This window comes from Perognathus longimembris, chromosome 27 (genome assembly GCF_023159225.1).
Source record: "Perognathus longimembris pacificus isolate PPM17 chromosome 27, ASM2315922v1, whole genome shotgun sequence".
Classification (NCBI taxonomy): Eukaryota; Metazoa; Chordata; class Mammalia; order Rodentia; family Heteromyidae; genus Perognathus; species Perognathus longimembris.
Genome location: NC_063187.1, coordinates 2,908,504 through 2,925,028, shown reverse-complemented (window position 1 = coordinate 2,925,028; position 16,525 = coordinate 2,908,504). Strand labels below are relative to the sequence as shown.

The following is a 16,525-nucleotide window of genomic DNA, read 5'->3' as shown; positions in this document are numbered from 1 at the left end:
CAACAATTGATTGAAACTTTTGTTGGATCCCTTTATAGAGCATTAGCTCCCTGAGGAAACAAAAAGGTCCTGACTTCTGTCATGAACAATGACCCCCATACTGTGTATGTACTGTCCTTTGGCAGCAGAAATCAAAAGTTCAAGAAGCCCTGATCATCTTGATTAGCTTATCATGATTCATGTAGAAGGTATATTTGAAGTTGATTCCAGACCCGTATATTGCAATCATAATCCCCAAAGACAGTTCAATTTAGCACACTGAGTTCCTGCATGCCAAAGCACGTGAGAAGTCATCTCAAAGCAGTATCTTTTACAAATGAGAGGAAGAAACAACTTCCTCCCAAACTCATTAAATTGCACTGCTGACTTCATAGCCTTAAGCTGACAAAATCCAAAGTCTTCTTAGTTTCCTGATATGAGGAATCCATTTCCAAGGTGACAAGCAAGGTCAAGAAGAATTTTCAGGCTTTTCTTTGCCAAGGCCCATGAACTCCAATCCTTCAATAGGAATCTCTTTCTCCTTTATGCTTTCTGAACACACTGCTGGTAACGCTTGAAGAGATTGGTGCACGGGTCCCCAGAACGTCTCCCTTGAGGAACTTCTCGGCAAACCAGCGGTTGAAACACTGGTCGTACTTGCACTTCATGTCCGTGCAAGCCTCCCGACGCTGTTCATGGCGATGGTTATACCACCCCCTTTTTAAAGTGAAGAAGGGCAATCTTCAGCTGACCTAGTTCAGTTATTAGCCTTGCTAACAAGACACAACAATGGGTGATATGGAATTACAGTGGGTATCTTTGTTACTAACCTGAAAGGATTTAAAGAAATGAAAAAGAAGAGAGAAGGAAAAGCTAAGAGCAAATCACATCATGAGTACGAAACAATGGGAGGAAATACTCAACGATAAGCAAAAAGAAAAGTAGAATAATGATCATCATCTCCCTGTATCCTAAATAATGGTCCATGGATACTTTTCCTCCACCCACAAATAATGGTAAAAGACAGGGGCACTCTGCAATGGCATCTAGAATTACACCATTTTTTTGACAGAACCACACAAGAGACAGGTTCTGAAAATCCATCCACTTCCCTGTGTTCTCTGAGACAAAAGGTTATGATCTGGTACAGAAATGAAGTCTAAATCCTTAACAGGAAGTGACAGACAATATAGAAACAGGAAATTTGAGGGTCAGAGGCATGGCTCAGTTGGTTGAGTGCCAGCCAATGAGCAAAAGCATCAGCTACTGAGTTCAAGTTGCAGCCTCAACCAAAGAAAAAAAAAGAAAAAGAAAGAAAGAAACCTGGATTGTAAGGAGATAAGAAGATTGTAAGGAGATAACATTCCAAAAAAAAAGATAGACTTCAAGCAGCTAAAAAAGGTACCACCTAGATAAGAAATGATCAACGAATACATGAAGCGTTTCCACGTGGACTTCTTGTATGGGTATTATAGAGGAAAAAGAAATATCCAATCTCTTAAAATGGACTTAGATTTAAAAACACAGAGGGATCAAGAAAAAGCAGTGGACATAGGAACAATGGAAGCTTCCTCCTCTGTCAGGAAGAATGATCTTACAGAGAATATGGTACTTGATATTTGGATATTGGAATGATATTTGCTGAGAAATGGATGGGCCTGAGAGGGAAAAAAAAAAAATAACAGTGAAATGAAGTTCAGTCAGGCCCAGAGAGACTTTACGTGTTTTGCTCTCCTGTGTGGAAGTTAGAGCTAAATCATAAACAAATAAATAAAAGAATATACAAGGTATATGTATATATGTTTGGGTATAGATGTATAATAGTGTATATATACACATAGGTGTATGTGTGTATATATTTATGCACATATATATTGAAAGGACAGGTCTCGGCCATCCAGAGGACCATGCGGAGATAATCACAGAAAGGAGAAGAAGGTTCATAAGGAGGTTTATTACTGGGGCCATAGTTCCCACAGGAGAGGGAGCTACATGGAGTCTGCACCTTATCCAGGTGGCAGCTTCTCTCTCTGGGGGTAAAGGGGAAGTAGGTAGGTAGTGAGTAGGGGTGGCTCATTAGGTATGGGTGATCTGGGGGCTAGTGGGACGAGCTAAGGACCTGAGGCTAGGGAAATGCTAACACATTGTACACATATACATGTATATAGGTGTATACACATATATATGCACAGACATTTAACTGAAGCATGGAATAGGCAGGGGAGAATTCCAGTGGTGTAAGTGCTTCAAACAGCTAACTCACAGTCCATAAAATGAATACCAGGAATCTAGAACTTGCGGTGTCTGGTAGGGGTGAGATGAAGGGGAAGGGGGAAGGGAACGTGGCCCCATAGTTGACTCCAATGATTTTCTTGTCCTTACCAACCTCCATCTCATAGAACTTACGGGTTTCAGAAAGTAAATACATTTCCCATACGTCACAAAGATGGCTGTAAGTTAAAGGGTGAAAGACTTACACACACTGAGGGAATGAAGAGATACAGGAGAGAGCTGAGTGATGGAATGAACTCCCAGCTACTCGGAAGCTGAGATCTGAGGATCCGAAAGTCTGTGTGACGCTTATCTCCCATTAATTGGTGAAAAGCCAAAATTGGAGATGTGGCTCAAGGGATAGAGCACCAACCCTGAGCAAAAAATCCAAATAAAAAACAACAACTCAAAGCAAGAACACAGAAACCCTGAGTTCAAGCACCAAAAATGGCATTATATATATATATATATATATACATGTATATGTATATATATATGTACACACTATGTATATAACATATTACAATATATGTTGTTTTGTTTCATTTCTTTGTGTGCAGATTCTGGGGCTTGAACTCACAGCCTGGGCACTATCCTGATCTTTTTTTGCTCAAGGCTAGCACTCTACCACTTGAGCCATAGCACCACTTCCAGCTTTTTGGACTTTCCTGCCTGGGCTGGCTTTGAACCTGAATCTCCAGCTCTTAGCCTCCTGAGGTAGCTGGATGACAGGTGTGAGCCGCCAGCACCTGGCTACTTCTATTTTTTATTTTTAGAAACACTTCCCTGCTGAAGTGCTACATCTTTGTGCCTCAAGGAATATTTACAATAGAAATGATTTGCAAGTCCAGTCACCCAGAACAAATGCAATTTAGAAGGAAATCATCGAAAAAAGCTACCTCTCTCTCTCTCTCTCTTTCATCTAATTCATTTTGTACGACCAGTCCTGAGGGCAAGTGAAATCACTTGGTCTCTGAGGATTTCAAGTGACTGTGTGTGTGTGTGTGTGTGTGTGTGTGTGTGTGTGTGTGTGCATGCACACGCGTGCCAATCCTGGGGTTTGAACTCATGGCTTGGCACTATCCCTGAGTGTTTGTGCTCAAACCTAGAGCTCTGCCACTTGAACCACAGCTCCCCTTCTCACTTTTTCCTTTTATTATTAACTCTATTTATTTTTTGATTCTGTAGTACCAAGGAATCGAACCCAGGGCCTCATGCATGCCAGGCAAGCACTCCACCACAAAGCCACCTTCCCAGCCTTGCTTTTCTTTTCTTTCTTTAGCTTTGCTGGTTTCTTGGACATAAGGGTCTCCTGGATTTCTCTGCCCAGGTTGGCTTTGAACTGAGATCCTCAGATCTGAGCCTCCTAAGTACCTAGGAAGATAGGCAAAAGCCACTAGTGCCTGGCTCAAGCAACATCTCAAAGTCAGAACAAGAGCCCCATGCTTGGTTTTTAATCTCCCCACAGTCTTAGTGGTACAGGAATGTCCTTGGGACATAATTGCATTCATTTCAGTTCCCTCCACCTCACAGTGGCTGATGCAAAATTCCAAGCTGTTTCTTTCTTCTCCAGCCTCATTCCTCCTCCATGGCGGAAACCAAGCCACTCTTATTTTCTCCCTTAATTCAACTTTCAGGGGAACCTTTTTCCAAGCAGAAAAGCCACCATGGTGTGTATGGGCTCTAGCCAAGAGGGACTGGCAGTTCCTCTCTTAAGACCATTTTTTGGGGTTCTTTGGAAGGGGGGGACAGTTGCCAGATCGTTATGATCTGTCTCCTGTGACAAGTTTGGTGGTGTAAATTTATCTCCAGATAGGCTTGTAGAATTTCCTTCTTTCTTATCTTTTTCTTTTGAGGTCAGTCTGGAGCTTGAACTCAGGACCTGGGCACTATTCTTGAGCTCTTTTATTTTGCTTAAGATTGGTGCTCTACCACTTGAGCCACAACTCCACTTCCAGCTTTTTTCCCCCCTTTCCTTTTTGGTGGTTCATGGGAGATAAGTCTCCTGGACTTATCTCCTGCCCCAAGCTGGCTTGGAACCCCTGATCCTCAGATCTCAGCCTCCTGAGTAGCTGGGATGACAGGCGGTGAGCCACCGGTGTCTAGCTGGCCTTGGCATTTCAGCATGAAATCAGACACTGTGGTCCTCAAACTTGGGTTGAGGACGAACGAGAAAAGGGTTGTTAGGTAGATAGGGATGAAAAGAGGTGGACATCACACGTGGTCAATAGCATGGCACCTTTTATTCCCATAGTGCCTTGGCTCCTGCGCAAATGCTTCTTCTTCTTCCCATAGTGCAGCTGGATGCTTGAACAACCAATGAAAAGAGCCAGGACATCGCGTGCATAAGCCATCAACCAATCAGTGCAGAGCCCAGGGGCGGCGCTAAGGGAGTCCTCCATGAGAATTCAGGAGCCCTCTTGCAATGGAGAGTTTCTTTGCCTTCTTTCGTGACTCTCTCCCTTTACATTTAAATCAACTTAACTCTGTTTACCTTACACACTTTTCTGCCTCTGTGTGTGTGTGTGTGTGTGTGTGTGTGTGTGTGTGTTGCTAGTTCTGGGGTTTGAACTCAGGGCCTGGGCACTGTTCCTGAGCTTTTGTGCTCAAGGTCAGTGCTATACCACTTGAGCCACAGCATCACTTCCATTTTTTTTTAAAGTGGTGATTCATTGGAGATCAGAGTCTCATTAACTTTCCTGTCTGGGGTGGCTTTGAACCAGGAGCCTCAGATATCAGCCTCCTCAGGAGCTGTGATTATAGGCGTGAGCTGCTGACACCCACCTGGCTACTTTCCTACCTTTGAATTCTTTAATGAAGGTATCAGGTTCTTGGTGAAGGGACAAAGAACACAACTATCCCCAAGACAGCCCTTCTTTTGTCTCTTCACCTGGTCTAACAATGGGCATTTGTCTAAAACCTGTTCTTATCCCCTCCCTCACCCAGGTTCAAAGCTGGCCTAGAACCTGTTTGCCAAACCACCGTAGGTAAACATTTAGGGTGCACAGAATTTTCTCAGGAAAATTTAGGGTGCTTCTAGTTTGAAGGGGATCTATTTCTCAATGTTTTTCACCACCCATTAAAAAAACAAAACCAAGCCAAATTTTAAAAGCGCTTGCAAAACCTATATGCCAGAAATGTAACTGCTGGTTACCATCAATCAGGTCTTTGACCTCTCCAACATACTTGATGTATTTGATCCATGTTTGTTTGTTTTATTTATGTATGAGTTTCTTTTCCCATTCCAAAAGAAAGGCTCACCCCACCTTCCCACCCCTGAAACCACTCTGGAACTTTCTTTCCTCCACCACCCCTCCGCCATCATCCAAGAATGACGTGGCCCTGGGAAAGAATTCTGTGAAACTCTGCCTTTCTGGAATGGTCACCTGTGTTCTAGAAGGCACTGTGCTCTCACAGGTAATTTCCAAGATGGTCTTGAACCCTTAAGATCGCGATAGCTACCCTCTTGGTAGAAGAAGAAACCAAGTGTTCTCTAAGAATCATGTATGTAGGTACCTCGGGCCGAAGTCTCTTAGAAAACCAGTTTCCTTTGTTTGAGGATGAATTGCTCCTTATCCAAAGATAATAATTGTATGAAATACAAAAGTGTTCAGTGGAGGAGGAAACTTCTAGACAATCTAGATGGAATTTTTTTTAAGAGCTGTTTCTCTTTCATCTGTCCAGACCTCTGAAGTCTGTCAGACATCAGCCAGATTTTATTTTATTTTTTGAAAGCATTGTGGCATTTGCATACAAGCCTGCAATTGACTCTGAATGTTATACAAGCCCTTCCCCATGCTCCCCTCCCTGTCCCTCCCTCCCTCTTTCCCTCCCCTCGGCCCCTTTTCAAAGCAGCATTTGATGGTTTCTACTATGCTCTCATGCTAGCAACATCACCATCACCATCAGGAAGGACTTAGAAGTCAACAGAGACCACCACAAAGTGAAAATTTTAAAAAAGGATAAACTGTATAAACTGTAAGGGGGGAAATACATTCAGATGAGAAAACGATTGATTCTTTTTTTTTTCAAACTAAAAGATGCCTACCTATGTGCATCAGATCGTATAGTCTGTGCATCTGATCATATAAAATCATATTTATTGAAATGAAATCCAGGAAGTGTAAGGGGGGAAAACAAAGATGCTACCTCTCACTAGTTACTAAGGAGATGGAATTTGAAATAACCCAATGACCTCATTCTCCTATATTATATTAGTAGGTATTGATAAATTCCATTAATAAACATTAATAAATTATTTTAATAATACAGAAAGTATATTAATTATGTTGCTAACTGTTAATAAATAATAAACTGTATTAATAAATATCAATAAATTATACTAATAACATAATTCTATTGCTATCTATAATAATTAGTTATATTAATAGTTGTGTTGGTGATTATAGTATAAATATACTTAAATTGTATTAATAAATATTAATAATTATTACTATATAAAAGCTGTTATAGTAATAGTCATATCAGTAGTTATATTAATAGATTGCATCAATAAATACTAATAAATTATACTTATGACATATAAAGGTGATTAGTCATATTAATAGTTATATTGGTGATTGTATTAAGAAATTCTATTAATAATATATAATGGTTATTAGTTATATTGATAATATTGTATCGGTGATTATATTGATAAATTCTACTAGTAAATATTAATGAAGTATATTAATAACATATAAAGGTTATTGGTTACCTTTATAGTCATATTAGTAATTAGATTAATACATATTAATACATTCATAGAAATTGAAGTTGCTTTCCCCTCACCAGTGGAGTGGGGGCAGAAATGGAGTGGTTGTGACCTGAAGTATACAACGCGCGGCTGTTCTTGAAGGAGAGACGGACCATGCTCGCGATTCAGACTCCCTGACCCACAGTGAGTCCACTGAGCATCCTTCAGTGCACACAGCACAAGTGTGTCTAGACCGGCGTTTGTGCATAAAATAGGGGAACCTATGCTTGTTTGCTGTTGCTGCTGCTGTTGTGTGGTGTTAAGATAAATGCTAGGGCCTCACACATGCAAGGCTCATGCTCTGCCACGAAGCCCCATCCCTGGTCATCTTCTAATCACAGGTAAGTGTATGTTTATATATGTTCTCTAAAGAAGTGTACCAGAGCTGGGAATATGGCTTAGCGGTAGAGTGCTTGCCTAGCATGCATGAAGCCCTGGGTTCGACTCCTCAGCACTACATAAGCAGAAAAAGCCGGAAGTGGCACTGTGGCTCAAGTGGTAGAGTCCTAGCCTTGAACAAAAAGAAGCTCAGGAACAGTACTCAGGCCCTGAGTCCAAGCCCCAGAACTGGCAAAAACAAAAAATGAATAAACAAACAAGAGGTGCACCAAATTGGCTTTTCCCCCCTTTGCAGGCATTTTGTAGTTCAAAGACGCTCATGTTCCCAGTTTTACATTTTTGAGGGCAAACATCACTGAAATGCATACTGCATCTATCAAACAGGTGAATTCTCTAGAATTTTAAGGGAGGGAAAGAAGGCTTTATAGGACATGGATCTTGACTGGGGTTTGAAAGGTTGACCTGGAATAAAACGATACATGAAGTTGGGGTGGGGGTGGCGGGGCTTTGAAACCAATGACAAAATAAGAAGAAACCATATCAACCAGAATTACTTAAAGTCATCTCTAATACTCCACACCACATGGCATGTGCAAAAGGTCACATTAGATAGATATAGTTCTTTGTGTAATACATGTAAACAAATAATTAAATGCAATGGGACAAACATATCCTACATCTGATAGATTTCCCACGAATATCAAGAAAGAATAGACAAGGCAATCAGAAAACCCCAGGAATCTTAAATTCATAATTTACGCATTAAATCTTCTCTCTTGCATTTCCCCACCCCTCACCCCCAGGCTAAACCAAACTGGATTTGCAACCCATCAAGACCCAAATTAAATGAATGACTTTTACCTTCAAGTTCACCATCTCCGGTCAGTCTTGCGTCTATTCTGGAAGATCAAATCTTTTTTAAAAGAGAGAGACAGAGACAGAGACAGACAGAAAGAGAGAGAGAGAGAGAGAGCGAGGCTGAGTGAGAGCGAGAGAGAGAGAGAGAGAGAGAGAGAGAGAGAGAGAGAGAGAGAAACTTTACTGATTGAGTTTCCAGGAGTTCTAAAGCCCTAGAGATCTTAGGTTGGAGTTTGTTGTTCTTTAAAGAAGCAGGGTGGTAAATAAAAGGGTCTTTGTGCACGTAAATTTTAATCCTTGGCTAAAGTTTTGTGGTTTTTTTTTTTTTTTTTTTTTTTGGCTCTGAGCACTGCATAAAAGCAGGTTATAATCTTGGAAATAGGCTTCAAGATTAGCCACTTGGAGCTTTAGGCTCCTCCCTTACTGCTTTGTTTTGTTTAAAAACATTAACTCTTCCATGGCCTTTGCTCCAATTGTAATTTCACTTTGCTGACTCTGGCATATTTCTTTTCTTACTATCTTTTTCTTTGGTGATTAAGAAGCCTTGACTGTCTTTTGCTACATCAAGGCATCACTCAGTGAAAAAAAATAATAAAACTAAGACATGTGGGCATTGAACAAGAAGAGTTTAGTCTTCAGGGTGGCTCAGCTAAGGGAAAAAGTCACACTCCAATAACACAAACGAAACATTGAAGTGATAAGGATAGAAATATTCTTTTTCTGGGATTGAAGGTGTGGCTCAAGTGGTAGAGAGCCAGACAAGGGAAAGAAAGCGTGGGATGCTGAGTTCAAGTCCTAGTCTCAGGGAAAAAAAAAAAAAAATATATATATATATATATATAGTTATATATTATATATGTATTATGTGGTTTTATATATTATTATATAGTACATGTATTTTATTATATATTTTATTTTATTTTCCTAAGATACTACTGATTTTTGTGAGCAAGAAATTGGTGTGAGAAAAGCAACGTTCACAGATGATTCCACCTGTAATTCGCTACCTGGCTTGGGCCAGTCAAAGAATGTTCCCGCAATGAAGTCATTGTAGCCAGCAGGAATTTAGAGTGGAATGAAAATGATACTTGAGATTGTTATCTTAAAGGGAAGATGTGTCATGAGGTGAGGGAGATTAAAAGCCATGCATGATCCCACACCCACGACTGACTACTTGTGATTCTAGGCTCCCATATTAGGCTCAAGTTGTGTGTGTGTGTGTGTGTGTGTGTGTGCACGTGTGTGCGCAAGTGTGCATGCATGCATGCCAGTAGGGACTTGAACTCAGTACCTGGGCACTGTCCCTGAGCTTTGTCACTCAAGGCTAGCTAGTACTCTACCACTAGAGCTGCAGCTTGATTTCCAGCTTTTTTTTTTTTTTTTTTTTTTTTTTTTTTTTTTGCTAGTTAACTCAGAATAAGAATCTTAAGGACTTTTCTTCCTGGGCTGGGTTTGAACCTTGAGCCTCAGATCTCAGCCTGTTAAGGTGCTAGGATGACAGGCGTGAGCTACCAGAGCCTGGCCATGGTGTAAATTCTTTGAACAGCTAATGTACAGTTTAACAAGACAAATACGAGAGAAATGGAAAGTGTTTTGTAGGAGAGAGAGGCCAAAAGGAAGGGAGAAGTAAATGGAGAGAGAAGAAGAGCGGAGGACAAATACAGCCATGATATTCAATGGACATAGGGGAGCATTGGACTAGAAAAGTTGAGGGGACGGTGGGTTTGAAGGGGTGACATTGGTCAAGATGCGTTATATTCATAATCTGACATGTTGAATTAAAACCCCTTTATCCAACTACCAAAAGGTGATAAGAATAATAATAAATCATAATAGTAATTGAATGATCTGTTCTTTTTTCCTTTGTTAGAATTTTTTGAACTATCCTTTATTGTTGTGATAAAAGTGATGGACAGAGGGGTGACAGTTCCATAAATCAGGTCATGAGTGCATTTCTTTTGGGACGGGGTCCCCCTTTCCCTCGCTCTCTCCCAGTTTTCCCCTCCCGTCTCCACCCACAAGTTGTCGAGTTCTTTTCCACATTGTGTCCAGTGAGGACCACGGCTGCCTTTGTTTACCCTTTGTCAGAAGCTTCTGGAAGAACAAGCCACACAGAAGCCAGGAAGGAGGCTGGCCATTGGCTTGTGCCCCAGTGTAGTGTGTGGGACTGAAGAGGTTTCTGAAGAGAGAATGCTGGAACTGAAATTCAAAGAACAAGCAGGATGAGCTGTGGAAGTATCTAGAAACAGAGCCGGCCAAGCATGGAAGAACAGAAAGTGAAAAAGCCCTCGGGCCCTTGAGGAGTTTTTGTTTGTTTGTTTGTTTGTTTGTTCACCTGGGGGAGAAGAAATCAGATCAATGATCTGAAGACACACATGTACACAATACTGGAACTAGCCATCCATGTACAGTGTCCTTTATCGGAAAGGAGAAGCCCAGATGAGAAGCAGAACAATGACTTGATCAACTATGTAAAAACAAGCAGAATACAATCACTTGACACTGATGAAACAAGCAAAGAATAAAGGTATTGGTAGTTCCCAAACAGATTCAAATGCACAAATACCTAAGCACCAAAGGGACAGACAGACAAAGCTGGATATGACCCACAGAAAGGTATTTTATGGAACGATGAAACTTTCTAGAAATCTCCCAGTTTCCGAAAAAAAAAAAAAGCCATTGTTTTTGTTTGGTTTTATTATTAGGACTTGTCCTTGGGCTTGAACTCAGGGGCTGGGCATTGTTCCTGAGCTGCTTTTTTATTTTTTCCTCTCAAGGCTAGCTCTCTACTACTTGAGTCACATCTCCACTTCTGGCTTTTTAAAAATGTTTAATTAGAGTTTAATACAAGTTTTACAGACTTTCCTGCTCTGGCTGACTGGCTGAGCTTCAAAACATGATCCTCAGATCTCAGACTCCTGGGTAGCTAGGTTTACAAGTGTGAGCTACCAGCCATTGTTGAGGCTCCAGGTAAGAGCTTGTCAGTTGTGGAGATAAGGGGCATGGAACTTTCCAGAAAGAGATCTACACATATCTGAACATATTTGTGAGACACCTTGAGGCTTTTCTCAGTTTCACAGGGGGGGGGAAACATCTAAGAAAGCTTTCCAAGGCCTTAAAGAACTCCCTGCTGGTAGACTTTTTCTTTAGCATCTTGAGAAGTTTCTACACAAAATGATTTTCTCCCGACTGAGATTCTGACTTGCCACCTATACAGAAAAAAATTTTTAACTGCACAACAAATGTATTTTATTTTATCAGCTGGGGGAAATGGCATTTAAAACCCACCCTGACAATTGGGCACTGAGTTGATTTATTTCCATCAGTTCCCTCTTTTGGGAAATTAGAAACAACACTTCTCCTTTGAGTAAATATTTGCCCAAAGTCTTCAAAGCCCCCAGTGACCATGAAACAAGAGTCTTTCAGGAAGTCACTGTTGGCTCTTGGTCTGTTCCCAATGTTCAATGTGTCCCATGGTTGTTAGCTTTCAGTCCTATCCAACCACATGTAATGTCAAACACTCAACTGCCTTCTGCTGGTGATTTTAACAGAGATTCCCAACTCTAAATAATGTCCCATCCCCTCCTCTCTGTGGAATGGATCACATAAACCAGGGCCAATTACTGGATGAATAGAGTAAATAAGGGCCAGACATTGGATGAATGGCATAAACAAGGACCAATCACTGGGTAGGGAATAAACAAGGACCAACCATTGGATGAATGGCATAAACGAGGGCCAATCACTGGATGGAGAGTAAACAAGGACCGACTATTGGATGAATGGCATAAAGGAGGGCCAATCACTGGATGGGGAGTAAATAAGGGCCAAACATTGGATGAATAACGACTTAACCATTGGGTTGATGGGTGACAATAAACAGAGGCTGATAAACAATGACTCCCTAGTGAGTTAAATCTTACCTATCACTTGTTTATGTCATTAAAATGTTCCACAACCTTTATTAACCTTTACTTTTTTTTTCCAGTACTGGGGCTTGAACTCCGGGCCTAAGTGCTCTCCCTGAGCTTTTCCTCCCAAGGTTTAACACTCAACTTCATGAACCACATCTCTACTTCCAGCGTTTTGGTGATTAGTTGAAGATAAGAATCTCACCGACGTTTCTACCTGGGCTGGCTTTGAACCATGATCCTCAGATCTCAGCCTCCTGTGTAGCTAGGATGACAGGTGTGAGCCACCAGTTGTGGCTACTTTCATAAATACAATGCTGAGTTGAATAGTTATAATTGCAGCATTCTGTTTATAAGGCTTAAAGTATTTACTACTTTATCTCTTTTACAAAGAAAGTTTGCTGGCCCCTGATATAGAATAATGCTGGTATCAGAAGTAGCCAGTTGGTGGTGTGGTCAAATTTATTCACTGTATATTTTTCTGTGGCCTGTAAGCTAAGTTTTCTTCATAGTTTAAGTGACCGAGGAAAATAGGAATTATATTTAATAGTACAAAGACATTCTATAGAATTCAACTTGCTATAAGATATGTAGATATGCATTTCCATGTTCCATTAGTGCAATGTTATCCATACACAGAAAAATAGATATTTTGAAAAACAGAGGAAGGCAAACCAGCTGGGATTCTGGAAGTACCATTAGCCTGGTAGCTAATTTCCTGGTTTTCTTCGTTTTTGTCTCATCTCTCTGAGACTTTATGTTTGAGAAGCCAGCGAAGTAGAAACACCAATGGGCACAAATAATAACAAAAAGTACTTTTGTTCTCTCTAATGAAAAGATCAGGAAAAGGGTAGCCTAGCCAGACAGGGAAGTTTTGGGTAATAACCTCTTTATTCCAGCCAAATGCCAGAGAAGCATGAGGAGAAAATAAACACAACCATGGTCATACTATTGCCACTGGGGGCAGGAGGAAAAGGCCTAGACTTCTAGCATGATGGGGCTGGACCAAGGCCTTCCATGATGGCTCCCGCCTGTAATCCCAGCTACTCAGAAGGCTGAGATCTGAGGATCACAGTTCAAAGCCAGACCAGGCAGGAAAGTCCGTGAGACTCTGATCTCCAATGAACCACCAGAGAAACTGGAAGTGGAGCTGTGACTCAAAGCGGTAGAGCGCCAGCCTTGAGCAGAAGAGCTCAGGGACAGCACCCAGGCCCTGAGTTCAAGTCCTACAACTCTCTCTCTGTCTCTTTGTCACTATCTCTGTCTCTGTCTCACATACACACAAACTTGACAGCCAGAATAAGTTTCCCTTCTTCATCTCGCCCAACATCACAAGATCGGTAGAGACCACGTGGAGAATGAAGATTTCCACCCAGCCGAGAAAGAATGAGGTTCCCCTTCAATCCCCTAGGGAATGATGCCAGAAGAAATCTAGAGGGGAGAAGCAAGATTTGTCACCTTCTTCCTCTCCTTCACCTCCCACTCCAGCTATCAATGGAAGATGCGTGAGAAGGCCAGCCTGGCACCTTTACTTAGCAGCTAAAGGGGAGGGGGGAGTGTCATCCATTCTCTCTTCCTCTCCGAGTGATGTCAGAGAAAGTCACCCCAATCATGGAGGCAGGAAATGGACAAGAAGTGATTTAAGATCACAGGAATCAAGGAGATGGAAGTAGAAGACCAGTAGGGACAGAAAAACACAAAGAGTCTTTGTGGTGATGCAAAGGTGGTCCCTGTGAGTATGGGGTCTTCCTATATTGTGTGCTGTAAGGTTGTCAATGGGTTTGCATTGGAAGAAACTGGCAAAAGGGTCTCTTTTTCCAGACTGCATACTATTCCTTACAGGTTCATGCATGTCTTCTGGGATTGCAACACAGAAAGCTGGATTTGTAAACAGCACCACGAAGACATCACCGAAAACTTGACTTTGACCATCCATAAATAAAGTTGGCATCAGAACATAGTCATGCCATCTCTTTCCCCCATCACCTGTGGCTGCCCTTTCGAGTTGATGATGACAATTGTGTAATGACGAGACAGACCAAGATCTTCAACACTAAACATAGGAACAACCTATGCCCTTCTAAGCAGTTTGCTTGGTGAATTTCTGTAATTCCCATTATACTGAGGTCAAGATGGGAGGTTCAATCATGGCTGCAGGCCAGCAAGGGCAAAAAAAAAAAACAAACCAAAACCAAAAACAGTAGTTAGCAAGACTCTATCTCAAGAGCAAGTAAGGTGTCATGGAGAAGACTTGTCATCTCAGCTCCTTGGAAGGTAGAAGTAGAAGACAGGTAGGAGACTGCAGTAGGAGACTGAGCTGGGGGAAAGCTCAAGGCCCGATCTGAAAAATAAACAACGCGAAATGACTAGGATGTGGTTCATGAGCTGTGAGGCCAAGACCTCAGTACATCCAAGAAGAAAAGAACTGGAGGAGAAGGAGGAAGAGGAAGAGGAGGAGGAGGAGGAAGAAGAAGAGGAAACAGAAAGAATAGGAATGAGGAAGAGGAGGAGGAGAAGAAAGAAGGAGGAAGAGGAGGGAGGAGGAAGAAGAAATGAAGAGGAGGAGAAGGAGGAGGACAGGAGAAGAAGAAAGAAGAAAAAGGAGGACAGGAAAGGAAGGAGGAAGAGGAGGAAGGAGAGGAGGAGGAGAAAGAAGAGGAGGAGGAAGAAGAAATAAAGAAAAAGAAGAGGAGAAGGAGAAGCAGGAGGACAAGAAGGAGAAGTTGAAGAAGGAGAGAGAATACTGCTGATTGTTGAACTAGATATGTCAGAGCCGCACGCTTAATAAAGTAGTGACACACACCCACGTGCACACACACACACACACACACATCTATTTAAATATTAGGTATTCCTTAACCCAAATCAATCTCATTGGAGTGAAGATGATTCCAGAACCATACATAACCATTCGTAGCTTATACAGATTATCTTGGGATCACAATTTCAACACATACATTGGATTTAGGGAGCCTTATTGAATTTCAGACAAGCCTACTCCGTTATGGCCTTGTGGGTCTCTCGTGGACATCGCTAATGTAACATGGGCAAAGAAGACATCTTCCCATTACTCCTCTCCATCTTGGGAAAAAATAAATTAAAATGAATTAAAACAAGAAGAGAAAGGAATGAAAAAGGAAGGGGAAGAGAGAGAGAGAGAGAGAGAGAGAGAGAGAGAGAGAGAGAGAGAGAGAGAGCGCTTTGGGTACAATACTTATCGCTCCCATTCTGCAATGTCAGAAAAGAGTACATACAAAGCAAATAGTCTCTATGATTGTTGGCCCCAAAGCCCAAATGGAATGGATTCAAGGAAGAAAAACAAAAATTGCTCTGCACAGGGGAAACATGATATTTTCAAGGTCACTAATGAACAGAATGGCTTTCTCTCTACTCCATTGTCTAGGACAATGCTGTCATGCTTCTTATCTTGGCATAATACTGGGGACTGTGTGTTTACCAGCTTAGAATTACCAGGTACAATCCGGGCACTAGCAGCTCACGCCTGCCATCCCAGCTATTCAGTATGTGGTGATCTGAGAATCGCAGGTCAAAGCCAGCTGGGGCAGGAAAGTCTGTGAGACTCTGATCTCCAATGAATCAGCAGAAAACCAACGTGAGCTGTGGCTCAAAGTCTCAGGGACAGTTCAGGCCGCAGGATTGACAAATAAAAAAAATTACTAGGCATAGATTTTAAATTATATTATGATATATATCATATACAATAATATATAATGTATCACATATATTACATTACATATAATACATTGTATAGTTATATAATAATGATATGATATAATTATATATAATATATAATACATATAGTATATATTATATAATATATGGTGTTATAGTTATATATGTGTGTGTATATATATATATATGAAAGAACCAACCCTTAAGGGGATGGAAGCATGGCTCAAGTGGTAAAGCACCAGATGATGAGCAAAGGTATCAATATCAAGTTCCAATCCCAGTCTCAGACCAAATTAAAAAGAAAAGAAAAAATCTGTCTATACTATCAACCTGTCTGCATCCTGTTGATTCTTCCTCAGCACACATTCAGAATCTGAGCGCGCTTGCTGGGCAGCCCTCCACCTTTTCTCACCTGCTGGGTTTTGTGGCTTTGCCTTTACCCCTGCCTTAGGTGTTCCTACAGTGCCCACAGGCCTCCCCATACTCCTTGAGTCTATGCCGCATGCAAAAGTTCTCGCATTGCATCGACGATTGCATCTTTGTTTTCAGTCCTGGGGCTTGAACTCAGGGCCTGAGCACTGTCCCTGGCTTCTTTTGCTCAAGGCTAGCACTCTACCACTTGAGCCACAGCGCCACTTCTGGCTTTTTCTGTGTCTGTGGTGCTGAGGAATTGAACCCAGGGCTTCCTGCATGCTAGGCAAGCGCTCTACCACTGAGC

At 41.5% G+C, this 16,525-nt stretch overlaps 1 pseudogene; it reads right to left on the bottom strand.

The window, feature by feature from the left end:
- Positions 1–448: 448 nt before the first annotated feature.
- Positions 449–7,122, bottom strand: LOC125342730 (annotated as a pseudogene).
- Between the last annotated feature and the right edge of the window lie 9,403 nt (positions 7,123–16,525).